Source organism: Lissotriton vulgaris, unplaced genomic scaffold (genome assembly GCF_964263255.1).
Source record: "Lissotriton vulgaris unplaced genomic scaffold, aLisVul1.2 SCAFFOLD_1781, whole genome shotgun sequence".
NCBI lineage: Eukaryota > Metazoa > Chordata > Amphibia > Caudata > Salamandridae > Lissotriton > Lissotriton vulgaris.
In genome coordinates this window covers 353759-364494 of record NW_028250225.1, presented here as the reverse complement: position 1 = coordinate 364494, position 10736 = coordinate 353759, and the positions used below count along the sequence as shown (strand labels likewise).

The following is a 10736-nucleotide window of genomic DNA, read 5'->3' as shown; positions in this document are numbered from 1 at the left end:
AGTGTCACCAGCCCTGACTCTCGAGCTTTGCCCCTGTCAAAGGTCTCTGCCAGCAGGAGTGTTACCAGCCCTGACTCTCAAGCTTTGCCCATGTCAAAGGTCTCTGCCAGCAGGAGTGTTACCAGCCCTGACTCAAGCTTTGCCCACGTCAAAGATCTCTGCCAGCAGGAGTGTTACCAGCCCTGATTCTCGAGCTTTGCTCATGTCAAAGGTCTCTGCCAGCAGGAGTGTTACCAGCCCTGACTCTCGAGCTTTGCCCACGTCAAAGGTCTCTGCCAGCAGGAGTGTTACCAGCCCTGACTCTCGAGCTTTGCCCATGTCAAAGGTCTCTGCCAGCAGGAGTGTTACCAGCCCTGACTCTCGAGCTTTGCCCATGTCAAAGGTCTCTGCCAGCAGGAGGTGTGTTACCAGCCCTGACTCTCGAGCTTTGCCCATGTCAAAGGTCTCTGCCAGCAGGAGTGTTACCAGCACTGACTCTCGAGCTTTGCTCATGTCAAAGGTCTCTGCCAACAGGAGTGGTACCAGTCCTGACTCTCGAGCTTTGCTGTTGCTGTGAGGTGTGTGTCTTAGAATGGAACTGTGCCCACGTGGACACATCCTGCTGCGCTCTGCTGTGCGCTGGAAATGTTTGCACCGGCTCCAGGACCTCAAACACCGGGACAGGCGAGGACAGGGGGCGGCGACTCCTAATGGGAGGCGGAGTCAGAGGAAGAAACAGGTCCATCCTCCGCCCCCAATTGGTCAGCCTTGCGAAACAGACAGGCAGAGGCCTATAAATATGGTGGTTCCAACACTTGGAGTTCAGAGCATCCCTCGGATATCAAGATGAAGATCACTGGCTGTTACCTGCTCGCCCTGGCCCTCGTGCTGGGCCCCGTGCTCCAGATGTGCGCAGCTCGTGAGTACAGACTCTGTGTAGCTACTCTACACACTGCCTAGGGGTGGCTCCACTGCTGATGAGGGAGAGGGGGCGAGCTTCCTTGGCAGGGAGCTGTGTGCAGCCACAGCACATGATGGAGAGGGTGCGAGCTCCCTTGGGAGGGAGCTGTGTGCAGCCGCAGCACATGAGGGAGAGGGTGCGAGGTTCCTTGGGAGGGAGCTGTGTGCAGGCGCAGCACATGAGGGAGAGGGTACGAGCTTCCTTGGGAGGGAGCTGTGTGCAGCCGCAGCACATGAGGGAGAGGGTGCAAGCTTCCTTGGGAAGGAGCTGTGTGCAGCTGCAGCACATGAGGGAGAGGGTGCGAGCTTCAGTGGCAGGGAGCTGTGTGCAGCTGCAGCACATGAGGGAGAGGGTGCAAGCTTCCTTGGGAAGGAGCTGTGTGCAGCTGCAGCAGAGGAGGGAGAGGGTGCGAGCTCCCTTGGGAGGGAGCTGTGTGCAGCTTCAGCACATGAGGGAGAGGGTGCGAGCTCCCTTGGCAGGGAGCTGTGTGCAGCCGCAGCACATGAGGGAGAGGGTGCGAGCTTCCTTGGGAAGGAGCTGTGTGCAGCTGCAGCACATGAGGGAGAGGGTGCGAGCTTACTTGGGAAGGAGCTGTGTGCAGCTGCAGCAGAGGAGGGAGAGGGTGCGAGCTCCCTTGGGAGGGAGCTGTGTGCAGCTGCAGCACATGAGTGAGAGGGTGCAAGCTCCCTTGGGAGGGAACTGTGTACAGCCGCAGCACATGAGGGAGAGGGTGCGAGCTCCCTTGGGAAGGAGCTGTGTGCAGCCACAGCACATGAGGGAGGGAGTGCGAGCTCCCTTGGGAGGGAGCTGTGTGCAGCTGCAGCACATGAGTAAGAGGGTGTGAGCTCCCTTGGGGGGGAGCTGTGTGCAGCTGCAGCACATGAGGGAGAGGGTGTGAGCTCCCTTGGGAGGGAGCTGTGTGCAGCCACAGCACATGAGGGAGAGGGTGCAAGCTCCCTTGGCAGGGAGCTGTGTGCAGCCGCAGCACATGAGGGAGAGGGTGCGAGCTTCCTTGTGAGGGAGCTGTGTGCAGCCGCAGCACATGAGGGAGAGGGTGCGAGCTTCCTTGGGAGGGAGCTGTGTGCAGCTGCAGCACATGAGGAAGAGGGTGCGAGCGTCCTTGGGAGGGAGCTGTTTGCAGCTGCAGCACATGAGGGAGAGGGTGTGAGCTTCCTTGGCAGGGAGCTGAGTGCAGCTGCAGCACATGAGGGAGAGGGTGCGAGCTTCCTTGGCAGGGAGCTGTGTGCAGCTGCAGCACATGAGGGAGAGGGTGCGAGCTTCCTTGGGAGGGAGCTGTGTGCAGCTGCAGCACATGAGGGAGAGGGTGTGAGCTTCCTTGGCAGGGAGCTGTGTGCAGCTGCAGCACATGAGGGAGAGGGTGCACGCTCCCTTGGGAGGGAGCTGTGTGCAGCTGCAGCACATGAGGGAGAGGGTGCGAGCTTCAGTGACATGGAGCTGTGTGCAGCCGCAGCAGATGAGGGAGAGGGTGCGAGCTTCCTTGGAGGGAGCTGTGTGCAGCTTCAGCACATGAGGGAGAGGGTGCGAGCTGTCTTGTGAGGGAGCTGTGTGCGCGTTGACACTTCCTCAGGGTTGTCTTGCACACTGACGCATGCTCACGGATAGGTGTGTCTGCACACTAATGCTTTTGGTGAACTGTCTAAGGCTGGACTCTGTAGCAGGCCCGGCTCCAGGAATTTTTATTTGGGTGGGCCAAGGGTGCATTTCGGTGGGCCGCTGCGGACTTGATTTGTTGCATTTATGTCTAGGCAGCCCTGCTTCAGGGCCCTCCTTTATCTCTTTTTAGTCATACAAAGCCCAGTAAAACTCACTCTTTTGCAAATCTCTTTTTAATGTTATCACTCTCAAAAAGTGTTTTTTTCCATGTAATGTTACTTTGATGGGAATTGGAGGTTTCTGAGGTGGGAGTATCAGGCAAGTGACACTCCTCGGGCTCCCTCTGAGCGAGCCTTCAGGGAGAATTTCCTTTCATTACTACCTCCACCTGACCACAGACTCTGCAACACACTCCCTTACAGGATTGATTAGCCACTATTCTTCTCCAGTGCACCTTATCTCACAAATGACCTTGGGTCTCAGGCCCATCTCAGGCAGCATCGGGCTCCGCTTTCATTTTTCCAGGTAAAAACATTAGTAAAATCACCTTCATACTAGGCGTGGGCGGAAAATCCGTTCCGCTCGCGGATTTTGCGGATTTTCGGGAAATCCGCAATCCGCGAGATTTGCGAATTTCCCGCAAAATCCGCAAATCCGCGAGCAGCGGATTTTGCTCGCACTGCTCGCACTGTTCGCGTGAGTTCGCGCCCCGCGAATAAGTGCAAAATTGCAGAAATACGATTTTAGCAAAACTGAAAGTAACTACTTACCAGGTTCAAAAGTTCAGGCTCATCATTAGTAGCCATTTCCTGGAGTGCTTCCTGAGGGGCCCCTCCAGAGTTCAGTTGCCAGTTGAAACTAGTATGTGACCCTGCTCTGAACCTCAGAATAGTTACACATATGCCACAAAGGTCCTGAATTACAGCTAAGGGAGACAAGCAGGAGCCAGGCTGGAAGTTAAAATCCATTAATCAGCCCCTAATTCATTATTGTCAGTTGGGGCAGGGCAGGTGTTGTAACTAATTTTGCAACAATGAAAGCACTTAGCAAGTGCAAAAGATCACTAATCAGGGCGCACTAAGGAAGCAGGTGCCAGCTAAAAAAATATTCTGTGACACATGAATCAGCCCCAAATTAATTCAGGTCACTTGAGGCAGGGAAGGTGTGCTTTGCTTTGCCGAAAATAATGTACACTGGACAACCAGAGGGTGTGGTGATGAAACAGAGGGTGGCATGGGTGGGCCAGAGGGTGGCATGAGTAGTCAGAGAGTGGCAGTGGTGACAGAGAGTGGCAGTGATGAAGAAGAGTGTCCCAAACAGGCTGGACACGTAGAAACAACAAGTTCGCGAAACTTGCGACCCGACAGGTAAGTTCGCAATTTGCGAAAGTGTACAAAACCCTCGCGAACTGGCAGAAACACGGGCGAACACAAAAAAAAAAAAAATCCGCAAATTCGCGGGAATTCGCGGATTTTGCGGATTGCGAATCCGCAAATCCGCAAAATTCGCGAACGCGAGATCCGCAAAATTCGCTCATGCTTACTTCATACTTAAACCATTGAATTTATCAGTAAATATAATTAACAGGGACCTTAAAGTATGTTCCACAGTAGCCCTTATGGCCCGATTGCTAATTAAATAAACAAAAACAGAAGGGCCTGACGGGGCCGGCTTCAGCGCTGATGCGAATGTCTTTTTTGATGCTGCACCAATAACTTCTTTCTCAGCAAATACCTTTACTACCACCCTCCCCCAGTGCCCCTCATCCCTCCATGGCCCCCCTATTGACCTCTTCCTCGGATTCCCTCACTGCCACACACCACAAGTGCCCCTCATCTCCCCATAGGCCTTCCCCCTCGTGACCTCCTCCTCAGACTCCCTCACTACCACCCTCCACCAGTGCCCCTCATCTCCCCGTAGCCCCTCCTCCTCAGACTCCCTGTTAGACCTGACATCATTGGCTTGAGTCTCTCCTCCATTTTTACTGTTTGGCCTCCACTGTTTTACGATGTTTTGCTGGTATATGCTTTGGGCGCTGGGCCGCTGCTGATCAGTGCCCCAGCGCAAGTGCTCCCTATGTTAAATTGATGTGTCTATTGTATCCATGTTTGGCTTATTTGGTTTACTGTCAGTCCCTCGTCTAGTGCACCAGGAGTGCCGGGGCTTGTAAATACAAATACCGCTCGTGGGCTTGCAGCACGTGTTGTGCCACCCACAAGAGCGGCCTCGTAAAAGAATGTCTACGGGTCGGTCATTGCGTGACCCACGTGCAGCCTAGTGCTGTCACGCAGGCTGCGCGAGTATACCTACTTGCCAGTCCCCGAACCTTCCCTTAACTTCATGTTAGTCACCCCTATGGTAGGCCTGAGGGCAGGGTGCGTTGTAAGTATAAGGTAGGACACGCCTGACCAGGTTGGCATGTCCTAATAGTGAATTACAGCCATCTTCGTTCTTCACTATTGCGAGGTAGCCTGCTCTCCATTAGTTATAATGGGCCGCCTGGATTATTAACGCTATGATCCTAGCTGGCTCGGGGAGCATGGTGCAATGTCGAGTTTGGTATCCCTGAACTCGGGGTTTAATTACGCATCCGTTGGTGTGGATGGTTTTTGGACTCTGGGTTTGGAAATAGCACTTTTAGAAAGTGCCTATTTCCTTGTCCAACCATATCTGGTTTCTGCTGGTCTTGTGTGTGTGTGAGACAGGAGCTGGGTGGCTCCACAGGTCTGGATGAGTCAGTGTGGGATGAGTGGGACATTTGCGTTGAGAGTAGGGGGAGAGTAGTTGCTGATAGCCTGCCCTGCTTGATACAATGCTGGCTCCACCTCCTGCCAAGCGGCTGATGGCTCTGTGCCTGCCATGGACGATCCTAGCCCCACCTCCTGCCAGGAGGCCGATAGCTCGGCTCCTGCCAGTGTCAATGCTGGCTCCACCTCCTGCTGGGCGTCTGAGGACCCAGCCCTGCTCAGTGAATAGGCCAGGTGCGACTGCCTGGCTCCGCCCACAACAGACCCAGGATGTTGGGAAATTCCCCTGCATGGACAAAGGGATCAAAGCCAGAAAGGGGTATAAGAGAAAGACCCCTGAACCATGAAATCAGATCACTTCTGACAAGAAACTCTGACACCAAGGACAAGAAGCCTGCTGATCCAAGGACTGCCTACCCCTTCTGCCAGTGTGCTGTTTGTTGGGGGAATCCTGCAGTGCTTCTTTATTTTTGCCAAGGAACCAGGAGAGAGGAACTAGGTGTGTACTCTCACGCTTGCTAAGAAAATCTCCAAGGACTGGAAGAGTGCCAGTCTCCTGCCGAAGTCACAGGGCTAAAGTACTTCATCTGCTTAAAGTGCTATTCGTGGAACCTGTGAATCCAGCACCTCTGAAAGAGCCAGCAACCCCGACGCCGACGGACGTCGCCGAATCCAGCTCGACATAGTGAGTAACGGCTCCAGTGTCCCGCTTCCTCGACGCCGGCCGCCGGGCCCGATCGACGCCAGCATCAACGCCAGTGAGTAGTGAGTTCGGCTCCAGCTCCAAGGGACCTCGTGTCTGCACCGCTGCTGAGCGCGTCGCCCTCGTGCCCTCTCGACGCCGTGAGCGCTGCTCACCCTTTGCAACCGCATCATCGACGACGACGCCTGCTGAGGCCTGATCGACACCGAAGACGCGACGCCGGAGTGCCCGACGCTGCTGACCATCGTGTGCTTCATTTTCCTAAGGTACTGTGTTGTGGGAGGTCCGTGTGACCCCGGGCTCGACGTAGCGCTCCTCGCGGTCGACGCCGAACCTTTGGATTAACTTTGCCTCGACGTCGTGTAGCCCCCGTGTGGGTTACCCTGTTGCTAAGAACTATATTTCCAAGACGAAGATTTGCTTTGATACGAAAGACTTTGTGCTACAGAAGAAACTACCTTTGAACTATTTTTCCCTTCCCAAAGTATTTATTACGATTGTGTACATTTTTGCCGTTATTTGGTCTTGTGCTAAGCCTTATATAAAAATCCTTATTTTTATAATACTACGGTGTCATGTCCATTTGTAGTGTATTCACTTTATTACTGTATGTGGTCATAAATGCTTAACCAACAGCCTCTGGGATAAGCCTGTCTGCTCTGCCAAGCTACCAAGGGGGTGAGCAGGGGTTATCTAAGTGTGTGGTCCCCTTGCCCTGACTAGAAAAGGTGTGTCCCTTTTTGTCAGAAGTGCATACCTCTGCCAACTAGAGACAGCCGGTTCTAACACTCCCTCACTACCACCTTCCACCAGTGCCCCTCATCTCTCCGTAGCCCCCCCCTATTGAACTCGTCATCTGGCTCCCTCACTACTACTCTCCACCAGTGCCCCTCATCTCTCCGTAGCCCCCCCTATTGAACTCGTCATCTGGCTCCCTCACTACCACCCTCCACCAGTGCCCCTCATCTCTCTGTAGCCCTTCCCCCTCATGACCTCCTCCTCAGACTCTCTCACTACCACCCTCCACCATTGCCCCTCATCTCTCCGTAGCCCCCCTATTGAACTTGTCATCTGGCTTCCTCACTACTACTCTCCACCAGTGCCCCTCGTCTCTCTATAGCCTCCCCTTATTGACCTCCTCCTCAGATTCCCTCACTACTACTCTGCAACAGTGCCCCTCATCTTTACGTAGCCCCACTCTCATATGCATTTCATTTGTTGTATAGCGCTACTCATATCAGTGTAGTGTGTGTCAGTACTTTACACCACACACACATTATACAGAGACAATGAATCATACAAGTATGTACATCAGTCTACAGGGAATGTCACATAAACCAATGAGGATTCCAAGGTGTAGGACTCACATGTCATCCATACTGGTGGGCAGTATATTTTAAGAGGGTTTGGTCTGGGAAAACACAACCTTAGAATTCAAAGAGTATTCCATGGGGGTCAGCTTTACTGATAAAAATGTATATCTCCCCAAACATACTCTTTTTAGCAACATTAGAATGATGAAAGACTGGGGAAGTTCTAACTATATCACAAAACCAAAAAAGCGAAGTTCTAACTATACCATTCATGTTTGTATGCAGCTTTTTGGTGACAGTTCATTGGTCACTGTCCTATGTTAGGATTGTAACTTCTGAACTGCAATTAACACAATGATCTCTGTGACAAAGGCAGCAACCCACTGAGCTATCCACATAAAATACAGTTCATCTTAATTTAAAAACTATTAACAGACAAATGATTGCTCTCCAGAAGATTGTTAATGACCAGCGTTATCTGGGCATTTTTTATCGTCTTAATGCTGTCCTGCCTGATAATGATAAAAACTGTTTAAATGAAGCAGATTCGAAGTATGTGTCCTGCTGGGCCTGTGCAGATTTTAAAAAGAAAATTACACATTCTCTTACCTAATAAATTAGTCAAACTTTGTGTCACAAAGGTGACTAGGAATAAACAAACTTATTTTCTCCTGGGCGGCATAGAAAGAGAAATAAGGCAGCAGGACAGTAGGCAAAGGTTACCAAAGGTTACCATTGTCAAAGAAAGGATTTGTTGCCTTTCACCATGCAGAGATGCAGGGGTGAAAAAATAAACAAGGCCTTGTTAACATTTAAAGACCTGTGAAGTACTTGGTGCGGCTGCGATCATTTCTAAAACTGTCTGTATGTGTGCGCCCAGGAAGCTGTCTCGGCCCAGGCTGACACACACGACCTGTGCGGTGCGCGCCTGCCTTCAAGCCCTCACTGCGAGGGCCAAGGCTCCTGTCTGGGTCGGCCTGGCCCACCCGCTAGAACCGGGCCTGCTCTGTAGAGCCCCTCTCTGTGCTCAACCATCGTCTGATTTGTACAAACTGGCTCCAAAGATCATGAAAACTCTTCAGGGGCTGGGTCTGGATGATGAGGCCGCACACTAACCGATTATTACATTTTGTTCATTACAGAGGGAGTCGGCGGCTGTCCTTCGACAGAGGTTACGAGGGAGATGTGCGAGAAAGGAGGTGGAGTCCGCAATAGATGTGGCAAGAACGAAGAGTGCGATGAGGGGATGTGCTGCCTCGTCGAAGGCTGCATCTTGCGTTGCCGTCTAATGGGTACGGGGGCAATGCAGGGGTCTCCATGGCAACGCCTGGAGGGAGGGGGGCTCACACACTTCCGGCTGCTTTGGGTCCGGCAGCCCCACGGAATTGGCACAAAGCAGGGGCCTGATCTTTACCATAAGTGTAAACTGAACATACATTCAGACGTGTAGGGCTGCAGGCAGAGGGCGCATTCCAAGGCATTGTCAGAGTCCAGCCTGAGCCTCTCTGAGAATAAACCCATCACAACTTCACACTTCACAGGTGAGCCCAGAGCAGGCCCAGGCGCACCTGACAGAGAGACGTCATCCCTGATGCTAAGGTTCGGGAGAAATATCTATATATGTAGAATAATGAACCTCAATACATACCATGCAGTAGCCATGGTTAGGGGTCCCGGTACAAAAAAAGGTTCCTATGAACTTTATTAAGATGCAGAAAAGCAGTGCAAGCTTCCTGCACACACGGAACAGGGGCAGCACTGGCTGCAGCATTGCAAGCTTCCTTCATGCATAGAACAGGGGCAGCACTGGCTGCAGCAGTGCAAGCTTCCTTCACGCATAGAACAGGCGACGCACTGGCTGCAGCAGTGCAAGCTTCCTCCACACATGGAACAGGGGCAGCACTGGCTGCAGCATTGCAAGCTTCCTTCACGCATAGAACAGGGGCAGCACTGGCTGCAGCAGTGCAAACTTCCTCCACACCTAGAACAGAGGGCAGCCCTGGCTGCAGCAGTGCAAGCTTCCTCCACACACGGTACAGGGGGCAGCACTGGCTGCAGCATTGCAAGCTTCATTCACGCATAGAACAGGGGCAGCACTGGCTGCAGCAGTGCAAGCTTCCTTCACGCATAGAACAGGCGACGCACTGGCTGCAGCAGTGCAAGCTTCCTTCATGCAAAGAACAGGGGCAGCACTGGCTGCAGCAGTGCAAGCTTCCTCCACACTCAGAACAGGCGACGCACTGGCTGCAGCAGTGCAAGCTTCCTCCACACACAGAACAGAGGCAACACTGGCTGCAGCAGTGCAAGCTTCCTCCACACACAGAACAGGGGCAGCACTGGCTGCAGCAGTGCAAGCTTCCTCCACACACTGAACAGGGGCAGCACTGGCTGCAGCAATGCAAGCTTCCTCCACACACGGAACAGGGGCACCACTGGCTGCAGCAATGCAAGCTTCCTGCACACACGGAACAGGGGCAGCACTGGCTGCAGCAGTGCAAGCTTCCTCCAAAACCAGAGCAGGGACAGCACTGGCTGCAGCAGTGCAAGCTTCCTCCACACAAAGAACAGGTGACGCACTGGCTGCAGCAGTGCAAGCTTCCTTTACGCATAGAACAGGTGACGCACTGGCTGCAGCAGTGCAAGCTTCCTTCACGCATAGAACAGGCGACGCACTGGCTGCAGCAGTGCAAGCTTCCTCCACACACAGAACAGGGGCAGCACTGGCAGCAGCAGTGCAAGCTTCCTCCACACACAGAACAGGGGCAGCACTGGCTGCAGCAGTGCAAGCTTCCTCCACACAGAGAACAGGGGCAGCACTGGCTGCAGCAGTGCAAGATTCCTTCACACATAGAACAGGCGACGCACTGGCTGCAGCAGTGCAAGCTTCCTTCATGCACAGAACAGGCGACGCACTGGCTGCAGCAGTGCAAGCTTCCTTCACGCATAGAACAGGGGCAGCACTGGCTGCAGCAGTGCAAGCTTCCTCCACACACAGAACAGGGGCAGCACTGGCAGCAGCAGTGCAAGCTTCCTTCACGCATAGAACAGGCGACGCACTGGCTGCAGCAGTGCAAGCTTCCTTCACGCATAGAACAGGCGACGCACTGGCTCTAGCAGAGCTTGCTTCCTCCAAACACGGAACAGGGGCAGCACTGGCTGCAGCAGTGCAAGCTTCCTCCACACACAGAACAGGGGCAGCACTGGCTGCAGCAGTGCAAGCTTCCTCCACGCACAGAACAGGCACAGATCTTGCAGTAGCAGTACAAGCATCATTCACACTCAACAAGCACATCACTAACAGTAGCAGCGTGAGCTTCCTTTACACACAGAACAGGGACAGACATTGTGAAAGCATCATTCACACCCACAGCAGGCAGAGCTCTGGCAGCAGCAGTGCAAGCTTCCTTCATACATGGAAC

At 53.3% G+C, this 10736-nt stretch overlaps 1 long non-coding RNA gene across 1 annotated transcript in view; it reads left to right on the top strand.

Moving 5' to 3' along the window:
* Positions 1 to 803: 803 nt before the first annotated feature.
* The window catches only part of LOC147663331 (uncharacterized), a 46623-nt gene continuing 36690 nt past the window's right edge, over positions 804 to 10736 (top strand). Inside the window, exon 1 of the long non-coding RNA XR_015305353.1 lies at positions 804 to 898. This is a non-coding gene — a long non-coding RNA (uncharacterized LOC147663331). The remainder of the gene's footprint in view (positions 899 to 10736) is intronic.